The sequence below is a fragment of the Lissotriton helveticus genome, chromosome 1_1 (genome assembly GCF_964261635.1).
Source record: "Lissotriton helveticus chromosome 1_1, aLisHel1.1, whole genome shotgun sequence".
Classification (NCBI taxonomy): Eukaryota; Metazoa; Chordata; class Amphibia; order Caudata; family Salamandridae; genus Lissotriton; species Lissotriton helveticus.
Genome location: NC_136057.1, coordinates 1411691057 through 1411702294, shown reverse-complemented (window position 1 = coordinate 1411702294; position 11238 = coordinate 1411691057).

The following is an 11238-nucleotide window of genomic DNA, read 5'->3' as shown; positions in this document are numbered from 1 at the left end:
TAAAAGAAGTTTGTTGGGTCTGGACCTTGCAACTAGCGCTGGGCAGCGCTTTCTTTGGACCCTCTTGACCCCCCCTAGCGCTTGGGAGCGCATGACTCTGCCATAGCGCTTGGAAAGCGCTTTATTTCCCCTCGAGCGCTGTATTTGCCGTTATAGCGCTTGGGAGTGCTTTGTTTGTTGAGGCCGGTGCCCACCCGGCATATTCCCCCGCTTAATTGCCAATTTTCTAGGTCCCTGGAAGGTGCCCACCCCGCCAGGGACTCTGTGCCTCCAAGCGGCTGCCCACGCCACACATGTGCCATTATTTAATTTACACGGGAGCCTACCCCGGATTTACCCGAGATTGTCCCCGCCGCCCCGCAGCAGGAAGTCAGGCAGGCCGGGGGCGGGACCGAGGGACACCCGGAAGTGCTTCTACTCGAAACCGGAAGCGGACGGGAGCCCACCCCGCGCTCCGGTGAGAAGAGGAGAGAGGGGAAGCCCGCAGCCGGCGCCTTCCACTGGGCTCCCAGGAGTGAGGGAGAGCCCCGTGGTAACCGGCTTAAAGGAGAGGTCGCCTGATTACCCGAAGGAAGGGGCGCGAGGCACATTGCCGTGCCTGCCCCACCTCCTCCCAGAAGAGCGCCGCAGAGACTGAGCCCAGAGGAGCGGGAGCTCTAGTGGAGGATCCCCGCTGCAGAGTCCGGTGAGTGGGGGATCCTCGGGACAGCGCTAGGGAAAGGAGGGCGTCGGGGCACATTGCCTGTGCCCGCCCCTCCCCTCCAGCACTAGAACCTGTGTTAGAGCCGTCCGGGCTCGTCCGACGACTAGGGGCATTGCTTCTAAGCCCTGGCGCTCCAACAGAGGGGCCATTGTTTTCAGAGTCCCCCGTGAGGGACTCCAACGGTCGGGGACATTGGTTCCTTTCTTGAGCTCAGAAGGCTCCCCCGTCGATTCTCGCCCCATTGGTTGTGTCGAGTCCCCAGAGGGGGGACTCCACAGAAGGTGCCAGTTGTATTTAGAGCCAGAGAGGCTCTGGGGGCATTTCCTTGTCTTTAAGCCCAGAGAGGCTCCAGCCCATATTTGTTTCACGAGCCCAGAGAGGCTCGAGGTGCCATTACTTTGCAGAGCCCAGCGAGGCTCTTGAGGGACAGTCAGTTGGTTAGAGCCCCCTGGCTCCCACGCTGTGTGTTGCATCCCCCTTGTTGTTCTTGAGCCTGTGAGGCTCCAACGTTGGCCCCAGAATTGTCCTGCCAGTAGTTCCACAGCTGCCCAGCACTTCGTGGGCAGCTGCCACGTTTAGGCCCCTGACTTTGGGACACAGAGCGTCCTAGCCCCCACAAGGCCAGTTGGCCTAGGGACAGTCACAGGTGGTGACTTATGTGAGTTTGGCGCAGTTGTTCTTTTGCTGCACCTCTGAATGTGTTTTCATGCGTCATGTGCCTTGTTCTTACACCTCTGAATGTGCTGTTGATACATCATGTGTTTTCCCTCCCTACACCTCTGAATGTATTGTTATGCATCATGTGTTATGTGCTTGTACCCCTACAGGTATTGTGATACTTAAGTGGTTGTTTTCTTGCTAGTACAGGTGGTGCTAGTGAGGTCCTGGTTCCCTGCGTGACCTGTTCCTAAGGTGGTTAGGGTTGCGTAGGTGGTACTTACCTGTTACCAGTAGTTACTGGTTGTGTGCTTATGTTCTATTTTGTGCTACAGTGATTTATATTCCATGTCCAAAGTGCTAATTCTACCAATCGCTAAGTTCTAAAAGTGCTGATTCCTGACAGTGGTCCAGGTGGCCCTGTCTTGTACATATCCCCTGTAAATTCTGCCCGTGCCTGTTGGCACATTGTAAAGTGTGTGTTTTTATCTAATGTGTTTTGGTATAATACAAAGGCTATTTTTATATATAACCTTGTGTGGAGTTTCCTTTGTGGTGGGCCTTGGGTGTTGTTGCTGGGGTGCATGCGCAAATACTTAACTCGCATCGCCTCCAAGTTTAGCCTTGCTGCTTGCGCCACGTTACCTAGAGGGTGAGCAGGGGTTATCTTGGCGTGTAACTCCCTTGCCCTGACTTAGGAGTGGTGGTCTCTGACTGACTTTGGCGCAAGCCCTGGCCAGCCAGGGATCCCATTTCTAACACCCGTCCTCCTGGGGCCACCACAAGCAAAGAACACAATGTGAGCCATTGCAGGCCGGGCCTGCAAGGCATTGTGGGCTTGGTTGCATACTTGATGAGCGGCTCTCCCACTGCGCGGGGAGAGCCGCGATGTGGGCCTCCGGCTGCTTCTGGGGGCCCGGTCCCACCCGGGACCCCCGCAGGCTCTCCACGTTGGAGGGCAGTCCGGGGAGCCTACCCCCGGCTGCCCTCACCGGCTCCCCGCTCTGCCCCCACCCTTGTGTGCGACCACAGGAGCCAGCCCTTCAGTTCTCGTCTGCCCGCTCCGGCGGGCAGACACGGAGACCAGCGTGGCTCCTGCTGGCCTCGGGGGAGTGCAGCGGCACTCCTGACTTCCGGGGATGGGGTCCCGGGCCCCCGGACTCATTTGGGGGGGCGCGATAGCGCTCCCCCCTCTCCCAGGCACCTCAGGCCCAGGGATGGGGTCCGGCGGCCCTCGTCCCATCTTCTTGGTGGGGGGCGCGACGGCGCCTCCCACCCCTACCTCCTCACACGGGGCCCGGAGTTGGGCTACCGGCCCCTCCTCCCGCATCTCTTCATGGGGAGCGCGACAGTGCTCCCTGGCGCAGGATTCAGCAGGGGCCAGGGTGGGCTCCTGGCACCACGCGGGGGCATCTTCACGGGGTGCGCGACGGAGCACCCCGGCTTTACTTCTTTGAGGGGGAGCCCCCGGGACCTGACCCACCCCGGGGGCATGATTGCGACCGGCGACGGAGCCCCACGCGATTCGTTGTCGGTCCCAGGCGGGGTTAAAGGTCGCCTACCTTCTCTGGAGGCATATCTCGGCCCCCTGGAGTCCGATTTGCGCCATTTTCATGTATTCTCACTCCTGGTGGCATCCCCCAGCCACTGGGAGCACTCGCCTTCGTCTTCCGGGTCTCTAAAAGGGTGCATTCTGCAGGGAGCAGTTTTCACTTGCTCCCTGCGCCTCTCTTCTCTCTGCGCCGAGGCCTCCTCTTCTGCGGCCCGATCCTGGGCTCTTCTTCTGGTGGTTAGGGGCCTGGAGGGCAGTCAGGGGTGTCCTCTTTCCAACTGTCCATTGCACTAGGCTCCAGCACCTTTCGCCTCAGCAGACCACACCCCAGAGAGAGCTTCTCTTCCTGCGCAAGTACTTTTTAAAAGTTTAGTAGGGGGTTGGCTGGAAGTCTGTGTGTCCTATCAAACAGCGACACATCACTCCCCTGCCCCTGCTCCCTCCTTCTTGTCCAGCCTCTGGGCTTGTTCAAAAATGGCGTCGTCCAGTGTCTCTGGCCACATGGCATCTGAAACCCAACTCCTCCTCCCCTCACTGCCTTCTCTCCTGGGTGCAAACTGGTGCCTGGCACCCAGCAACAGCAGTTGATGGATTGGCTTTTAGCTCCACCTATCTTTTCTCCTTGGAGGGAAGATCTTCGCTCTGGGAAGAAAGGTCGTTCATCTAACCTACCATGGCCAGACCCCAGCCAGGAACTCTGAGAAATATGACCTTTCCGGACGACCCAAAAGCAGTACAAATATGACTTTGGACTTTGCAGAATACTCATTTTCACTTCTGCTACACTGGACATTAGTGCGTGTCTGGAATCTGTAGGCTTTGTGGAAGTCATTTTAGCCATGGGCCCCACATCCCCATAGGGAAATAATGAAGTAAAAACACAGTAAAACACACTGACTTTCCCTGGCATGTTCCTTTCCAGTGTATAAAGCCTATTCCATGTCACCACCCAATTCTGCATAAGTCCTGCCACACCATTCACTCTGTAGCTGCTCCTGGACTGCGCTCGCTAGGAATCTCCCCTTCGCAGCCCCTACACGTGTGCACACGCATGTACACCCATGTCTGCATGTAACCAGCACGGTGTCCCATGCTGCTGTGCTGCGGCCTAGTCAAGCCAGGGGTACACCAGACAAATCTCCATGCAGTCTCCTTCATTATGAGTTCACTGTGGGTGAGTCCCAGATTATGAAGCTCCCCCACTATAAAAGCTCAACAATTAGGTGCTCAAAAAGCAAACAATCCGGGCTGCTCATAGTATCAGAACCACTTTCTAACACTGTCTTCCATCAACGCATGTTCCTGATTCCTGTGATATTTGTCAATCTTTCTCCAGGATGACCCTGCGTGACAGGGGGAAGATCTGTCTTCAAGGCCTGGAGCAGAGAAGACATCAGGGCTCTTGGACGACTTACCTGCGTGCCGGTTCTGGCATCGAGGCCTTTGACTGTTGTGTGGCGGCCTTCTCTTCCACCCCTAACGATCTTTCTCTACTGATGAGGGAAGTTATCCCGAAACCCGAGACATGTCTCGGGCGATATCCTAAAACCCGGGACATGTATCGGGTCTAGAGATTCATCAGTCCAACAAGTACCGACTTGCACCCACCTGGGTGATCCACTAAAGAACTACAAGTACCAGAGTCCCTAGGGGCGATCCGGAGGAGGGGCTAGCAGTGTGCGCTCCATTGATGACTAAACACAATATGGCTCCCTTGAGCTTTGGGCCGACGGGCTATTGGACGACGCACCTGCAAGCCGGTTCTGGCATTGAGGCCTTTGACTGTTGTGTGGCGGCCTTCTCTTCCACCCCTAACGATCTTTCTCTACTGATGAGGGAAGTTATCCCGAAACCCGAGACATGTCTTGGGCGATATCCTAAAACCCGGGACATGTATCGGGTCTAGAGATTCATCAGTCCAACAAGTACCGACTTGCACCCACCTGGGTGATCCACTAAAGAACTACAAGTACCAGAGTCCCTAGGGGTGATCCGGAGGAGGGGCTAGCAGTGTGCGCTCCATTGATGACTAAAGACATCAGGATGCAGGTGGGACCGCTGTGCATGGAGGAACTCTATCTTCTTCTTCTGCCCGTGCATCGGCCTCTGGGGGGCTCCCAAGTCAAGAAAAGGCCCAGAAACGGCTCCGGTCAAACGGCTCCGGTCTCGGTTGACGTCGATGGCTACGGCGTCGAGAGGTATGATTAATATATGCTCCCTGTCGACCCAGGACTCTGGGTCGAAGCGCCGTCGACGCTCGGCGTCGAGGGGAAGGACGTCGAGACCTCGGATGAGGTCGACGTCGAGGACTTAACAGACTACGTCGACGCACCATAGTCGTCGTGCTGAGTCCCGAAGACATTGGCGCTCACTATCAATGGGACACCACCGTTCACCGTCGCGACAAAGGTCGACGTCACGTAGAAGGTCGACGTCGCGTAGAAGGTCGACGTCGCGTAGAAGGTCGACGTCGCGTAGAAGGTCTACGTCACGACTAAGGTAGACGTCATGACAAAGGTTGACGTCACGACTAAGGTCGACGTCGAGGAAGTCTATGTCACGGCGAAAGTCGACATTGAAGAGACAGTCGACGCCCAGAACAGTGCCTAGTGGAAGTTCATCCTCTGTGGTTAGCATTTCCACATTTGAGAGTACCCTGTCGCGGCGGCGCTCTTATTCAGGGAAGTCTACCCCCAGAGCACCCTCCCCGAGGCCTGCTTGTAAGAAGAGGGATGATTCAGTCTCCGGATTCTGACTACTCCAGGACCTGCTTGCCTTCACGGCCTAGGACTCGCACGCTTCCTCCTTCCCTTCCTCAACTACCTCCTCTGCCGCCGCCGCCTCCTCCTCCGCCTTCACAACCAAGGCCTTTGATTCCAGCTCAGCCGCCGCCCATCCCGCAACCGCCTGTACCGGTGGTTCCGGCGGCTCCCAGGAGACCCAAGATCTAGGGGGAGACACCGCTCTCGCAGTCAACGCAGGTCGTCGACCAGATCACAACATAGTTGTCGTAGAGACCGGTCCTGGTCCAAGACCAGGTACACTGATTCTTTCGGTGACAGGAGGTATTCTTGCATTGTCGGACTCTCCGCCAACGAGAGTTTCGCCAGTGGATGACATCGTTACATTCCAGGACGTGCTGCTGAGGGGAGCAGCGAAACTGGGGATAGCACTGACGGTACCAACCCCCTCGACATCGGTCCTCTTTGAAACGCTGCAGCGTAGGCCCCTCTCTCGTCCATTACTACCTTTGGTGCCAGGGTTGGAGGAACCGGCCATGGAGCTCTTCCTGATACGTGCCATGGTGAAGTCTGCTCCATCTCGACTTCAGAAGAAGTACAGGCCCCTAGATTCGGACCCTGCCTTTCTGAGAACGGATCCTACACCGGATTCCATAATTGTGACAGCAGTCAAGAAGCAACATTCAACTGCGCCTTCGTCAACGGTCCGTCCGGACAAGGAGAGCCGTCAAATGGATTCGGCAGGGAGAAAGGTTTGCAGTACAGCGGCCACTTCCATGAAAGCAGCGAGTTCAACTGCGCTTTTGAGTTGCTATGACCAGTCGCTATGGGAGTCACTCCAACAATTCATTGAACTCTTCCCGAGGGACAGAAGGGAAGATTTTCAAAAGATCTTGAATGGAGGTGTGAAAATTTGGCCTGGTATATGATGTTCACTATTCTAGTGAACACCTTGCACCAGTCCAAACAACCCTTATGGTGATGGTTGTAAGTCAACCTTATAGACCAGCTATCCTAGTGGTAGCGTGGACAGAACAGTCTTAGGTTAAAAGACTCTTGAGGGCGTGTAAAGCCAGCTGTTTTACCATATGCAACCCCTTGAATATCAAATGAAAGGACACCACACAGGATATATATAAAATGTATATGTATTTATTCACTAACACACTGCTCTGAACTCTTTATGAGGTCAGAGGAAAAAGCACATAACAAGTTACACTTAGAAATACTTTTAAATAGCACAATTTACAGTTAGGCCCTAGGGGCGCGAAAACCATATACTAAGTAAGTGGTATAAGAACCACGACTCGGGAAAGGAGAAGGCCTAGGGCCTAGAGAATCGCTGGGGCTACACTATCTGACCCTTAGGTTAGGAGTAGGAGGCCCACAGGCGGCGCGTGCAGTGTCTTTACACACACGCGGGAGTCAATGTTAAGTCAAAGGGAACTTAGAAGGAAAGTAAATGAAGATTTAGGACACTTCCTGTCTAGCTAGGAGGAAACAACTAGTAAATCTGGACACTAGGATAGTCAACACCTACTGGAGCACCGAAGTACTCGCGTTACCTCACCCATGGGCTGCGGGTGCATAGGTGTCAAAGTGTGTCGGGTTTCGTCGCTGTTCTCAATGGAGCCTTGAAGAAAGATGCTGCAGGCGACCAGGAGGAAGATGTCCGGGTGGGTCCAAGGGTGGATCTGGGATGAAGAGAACCTGAAAGCAGAGGGGACAGAGTCTAGGTCACTAGCCAGTGATCGGGTGGAACCAGGAAGGAACCAGACGTCGTCGAGGAGCAATCGGGTGCGGATGTGAAGCTTGTCGTTGCAGCCACGCGGACCAGGAGGCGTCGAGGACGACCAGGTGCTGGAGAGGAGCTGTCCCACGAAGGTTCTCGCAGATGGAGGGGTCGACTTCAAGATTGGAGCCAACAAGCCTAAGCAAAGGCAACCCAAGCAGGATACACAAACGGCTTCTGGTGCAGGCCAGGAGGGTCTGAGGTACTTCACCTTTTCAGGGAAGCGAGGGCCAGTCTGGAGCAATCAGACCAGCAATGGACTTTCAAAGGAGTCGTCGTCAGAGGGCTACTAGCAAACGGGCCAGCAACCGGACAACGCGTCGAGTAGAACACCAGCAGAAGGGCCCCACGCAGATCTCGTGGAGTGTGGAGGGCTGGTCTTCGGTGCAGGTGGAGCTTGGTGTCGGGGTGTCTCAGTCCCCAGTGCACAGCTTCGAGGATGCCTCAGGATCTGCGCTGCTAGCAAGTTGAAGACTTTCCAAGTTGCCTGGTTCCACGGATTCCGACGCCTTCCACGGAGCTCAGCTGTGCTGGAGTCATGCAGTGGGGTCAGAGGAGTCCTGGAGTCGAGGTCTTGTCAGACTCTGCGCTCGAGTTCCGGCGGGAACAGGGACAAAGCAAGCCGTCGAGTTGCTGGATGGTGCCTGGTTTCCCAGGGTGGTACTCCTTGGCCACAAGGGAGATTCTTCAGTCTTCAGCTTCAGCAGAATGTCGAAGGTCCAGAGTTTCGTTTCAAAGTTTCATCAGGATTAATCTCAAGTCTCCTGGGTCAGCTCCTACCTTTATACAACTAAAGGGGGCTGGTTTACTCACTAGGTCCCTCCTATGGGTGGGACCAGGAAGGGGGGTGGTTTCACCCCCTTTCCTTTGTCCAGTTTCGCGCCAGAGCTGGGGCTGGAGTGCCACAGCACCGGTTTGAACTGGACTATGCATGGAGCACCTAGTGTGCCCCAGGCAGTGTCTGTTTCTTTTCAGCCCTCCCTGTCCCAATACACAAAATCCTGGCTGGGGTGGTGCTCGCACCTCTCCAGGAAAGAAACCTATTGTCCAGGCCTCCCTCGCTGGAAGGACTCCCAGCAGCAGGAGGTCAGACTTGTGTCTGTGGCAGCAGCATCCATTTTGTGACGCTGGGGCTCTGGTTAACTTTAACCGGGATAGTCAGCAACAACATGTCTTCTCCCTCTAGAAGGGTGGAATGTTACCCCGTCGCCAGAATTGCCGAGTGGGTAGTATTCCAAAGCGAATGACACCTTACACGACATGTTTGAATAAAGCCAAACCAAAGTTAGCATTTAACCGCGAGGTTCATAATGCACTTAAGAGTATATGGTATGGCAATATCATGGAACAGCTATAAGGACATGGTTCCGAAAGCTACAGACAGGCTCAGCTCATGCTAGAGCACCATCTCATACATAACCAAGCACTCTGCCTTCAGGATTGTTAAGGCCTGCCATAGGAGTGGCTTATAGGTTACTGTGTGTCTATATTTAAGGGTAGATATAGGAATACTATACCTAAGCAAGGGGTGATTACACGACCTTGCCCCAGCTGAGTGATCAGCCAGTTGTGTCAGTTTGAGTGGCCAGCCAGGGGTGGCATAATACATGCTGCAGCCCCTAGTAGGCCTTGGTTACACCTATGCCCTGAGTACCTAGGGTACACTTCTACAGGGATTGATAAGGTGAGCCAATTCCCAATTGTGGATGTACCTAGAGTACATGGTGTGAATTTAGAGAGAGTGCATCTGGGCTGTGGGTCTGATTAGCAGGCCCACAGCCACATCCAAGTCAAAAACCAGTAAAGCAAAAAGTGGGAGAGACCATAGGAAGCACACCCTACTCTCCTACACCCCCCCCCCCCCCAAACTTAGGGACATTAAACTAACCTTGACCAGCTGAGTCTTCATGTTCTAAGTGGAAATATCTGGAGAGTCCATCTGCATTGGCATGGTCAGTCCCAGGTCTATGTTCCACTGTAAAGTCCATCCCCTGTAGGGAAATGGACCACCTAAAAAGTTTGGGATGTTCACCCTTCATCTGATTTAACCATAGGATGGGCTTGTGGTCTGTCTGAATCTTGAAGTGAGTGCCAAACAAGTATGGCCTCAGCTTCTTCAGGGCCCAAACCACAGCAAAGGCCTCCCTCTCTATAGCTGACCAACGTCTCTCTCTAGGGGTCAGCCTTCTGCTTATGAAAGCAATGGGCTGGTCTTGACCATCTATATTCAGTTGTGAAAGTACAGCTCCCACACCCAACTCAGAAGCATCTGTTTGGACTATGAACTCTTTGGAGTAATCTGGACTTTTCAGAATAAGTGCAGTACACATGGCCTGCTTCAGGTCATCAAATGCCTTTTGACAGCTAACTGTCCACTAAACTTTCTTTGGCATCTTTTTGGAAGTTAAATCATTCAGTGGTGTCACAATGGACACATAGTTTTTCACAAACTTCCTGTAGTACCCAGACAGGCCCAAGAAAGCTCTAACCTGTGTCTGGGTGATTGGAGGAGTCCAGTCTCTGATGGTCTGGATCTTGCTCTCCAGTGGTTGAACCTGACCCCCACCTACCATGTGGCCCAGGTACACAACCTTGCTCTGCCCTATCTGGCACTTTGTAACCTTGATAGCGAGGCCTGCCTTTTGCAGAGCCTCTAAAACATTCCTCAGGTGGACCAGGTGATCCTCCCAGGTGGAGCTAAAGACAGCAATATCATCAAGATAAGCTGCACAATAGTCATCCAGTCCTGTGAGAACTTGATTCACCAACCTTTGGAAAGTGGCAGATGCATTCTTCAAACCAAAGGGCCTCACCACAAATTGATAATGTCCTCCTGGGGTCGAAAATGCTGTCTTGGCTTTTGCATCCTCAGCTAACCTGATTTGCCAGTAGCCTGCTGTCAGGTCAAATGTGCTCAAGAACTTGGCAGAAGCCAATCTATCAATGAGCTTATCTGCCCTGGGGATGGGGTGGGCATCTGTCCTAGTGGCAGCATTGAGACCTCTGTAGTCCACACAAAACCTCATCTCTCTCTTACCATCTTGGGTGTGAGGTTTTGGCACCAGGACTACTGGACTGGCCCAAGGGCTCTCTGAGGGCTCAATAACTCCCAGCTCCAACATCTTTTGGACCTCTGTCCTAATGCAGTCCCTGACATGGTCAGGTTGCCTGTAGATTTTGCTCTTGACAGGCAGACTGTCACCAGTGTCCACCTCATGGGTGCACCAGCTGGTCTGACTTGGGGTCAGGGAAAACAGATGTCTGAAGGACTGAAGAACTTGTCTGCAGTCCTATTGCTGATGTTCGGAGAGGTCAGCAAAGACAAACCATCTACTGACCCATCATCAGGGTTCTGAGTAAGCAGGTCTGGGAGACGGTCACTCTCTTCCTCCTGCCCCTCATCTGTAGCCATGAGCAAGCCCATGTCTGCCCTGTCGACAAATGCTTTTAATCTGTTGACATGAAGCACCCTGTGGGGGCTTCTGGGAGTCCCAAGGTCCACCAAGTAGGTGACATTTCCCTTCTGTTCAACTATTGTATGGGGTCCAGACCATTTGTCCTGGAGTGCTGCTGGGGCCACTGGCTCCAACACCCATACTTTCTGTCCTGGCTGGTACACAGTCAGCACAGCCTTTTGGTCATGCCAAGCATTCTGAAGTTTTTGGCTGGCCTCAAGGTTTTTGGAAGCCTTCTCACAATACTCAGCCATCCTGGAGCGGAGACCAAGTTCTGTAGTAGGGGATCTCTGTGTATAGTCATAATCTAGTGAATAGTCCCGCTCATGAGCGTGGAC